Source organism: Sinocyclocheilus rhinocerous, unplaced genomic scaffold, assembly GCF_001515625.1.
Source record: "Sinocyclocheilus rhinocerous isolate Xijiao unplaced genomic scaffold, SAMN03320098_v1.1 scaffold1350, whole genome shotgun sequence".
NCBI classification, from domain to species: Eukaryota; Metazoa; Chordata; class Actinopteri; order Cypriniformes; family Cyprinidae; genus Sinocyclocheilus; species Sinocyclocheilus rhinocerous.
This window is the reverse complement of record NW_015652333.1, coordinates 152,721-154,479: the sequence shown is the minus strand read 5'-3', so window position 1 is coordinate 154,479 and position 1,759 is coordinate 152,721. Positions and strand designations below refer to the sequence as shown.

Here is a 1,759-nt window from a genome sequence, read left to right as displayed (position 1 = left end):
CATAGTATGAGCGCACAGTGAGTGTGCAGTGACCTCACGTTGTGACCACAGTATGAGCGCACAGTGAGTGTGCAGTGACCTCACATTGGGAGCATAGTATGAGCACGCAGTGAGTGCGCTGTGTGGTTACACTTTTAGCTCACTGTGACACACACATTGTGACCACACCATGAGAATCGTGTGAGCTCATGGTGACATCATTGTGAGATCAAATTGTTGACTGGGATGCTATTTCAATTTGTAAAATGTCATGTAGAGTGACTTTTCAAAATCATAATGTTTATGGATAAATAGTTCATGATATTTGTAACAAGAAATTATACTTTCACATTGAAAATAATTAAAATGTGTACAGTACATACAAATGTTGGACTAAGTATGTTATTTCTTTTTAATTGAGGGTTATGCTACATGACATTTTTAGAGACATTAAATTGATCCCCCATCCCCTTTTCTGTATTGTAGACATTGCTGTAAGTCAGTGATCCATGATTCTGAATACAGTGTAGGTACAAAGCATGAGCGTAGAACACATCTTCTCTCTCTGTTTGCTTTTTTTTTTCTAAGTAAGTTTAATAAATGAAGGAGACACCCATAACTGGCTGAAGATACACATGCTCGAATGCATGCCCATGAATATATTTACACTCCATTTGCTGTACCCACTTGATGATTAGACTCGCAGCCTGAAACTAATGTCTTATGAAAATATGCCGCACACACTTCTGCCATATTTCCGATCTAATTTGAACTCAGTGGAAACTGTCCTTTTTAATCATGACTGAGATCCGGAAGGCCATCAATAAAACTCAATACACGCCAGAGAGCAAGCTCAGTGTTTACACTGTAAACCCCAGGAAACTTACCTCGCTGGCTCTGTTCTACCTGTCATGCGGAAGCCATGTCCATTCCTATTCTTTCCCCACCCAGTATCAGCCAAGAGAATGATGAGTACGGCCGTTTCTGCTCCCATCAGTGCAGCATTATCTTAAATCATCAGCAATTTCTCCCTCGTCCTGTCCTGATCTCAGTCTTGACCTGCAGCATCTCCTCTGCAGTCCCCCCAAGCCCGGCTCCCAGTCGGCCCATGGCCAGCCGTTTATTTCATAGCTGTGTGCTCATGCTCTTATCGGGCCAAGAAAGAAACTGTATTTGGAGTTATCTGATGGGCCTTCACGGGGGTGCCAGGCACACAGCAGTCACAGTTGGTTACACGCCGATTCCCCACATGAAGTCGTGCTTTGGAGATAATGAAATTCACTCCTAAGGATAAAGTTGGTGAGGAAAAAGACTGGGCAATTACTCAGACCTGTTATTTTGTTACATATAGGCCGGAGGGATAATGGCGTCCACCCCTGTTCACACAGTTCAGCACCTACACGCTTTTAGCTCATGTAACTGAGAGAACAGGATGTATTGTTCTTGTTTGAAAGGCTGCAGGAAGTTTTTATTCTGTTTTTTTTTTTTCTTTTTTACCAAGCAGAATATATCCTTTTAAATTATATACGTTTACACTTCATTTTTTTTTTTTATCCTGCAGATTATCGTTCACTCTTTTACAGCACAAATACTTCCAGAGATCTATTAATAATCAGTAAAACCAGTTCAAATGACGCTGGCATTATCATTAAGGGAACAGATTGCAAATATGTTGGCATTAAGATTAAAGTCACACTGCAGATTGTTTTCCTATAAAGTTAGCTATGATGGCATTTACGGAAATGGTTGAACGGATGAGGCAAAAATGAAAAAAAAAAAA

General features: G+C 40.5%; 1 long non-coding RNA gene across 1 annotated transcript in view; it reads left to right on the top strand.

Annotated features, from left to right (window-relative positions):
• The window catches only part of LOC107714837 (uncharacterized), a 7,880-nt gene extending 7,553 nt beyond the window's left edge, over nucleotides 1–327 (top strand). Inside the window, exon 3 of the long non-coding RNA XR_001637036.1 lies at nucleotides 315–327. This is a non-coding gene — a long non-coding RNA (uncharacterized LOC107714837). The remainder of the gene's footprint in view (nucleotides 1–314) is intronic.
• The last annotated feature ends 1,432 nt before the right edge of the window (nucleotides 328–1,759 follow it).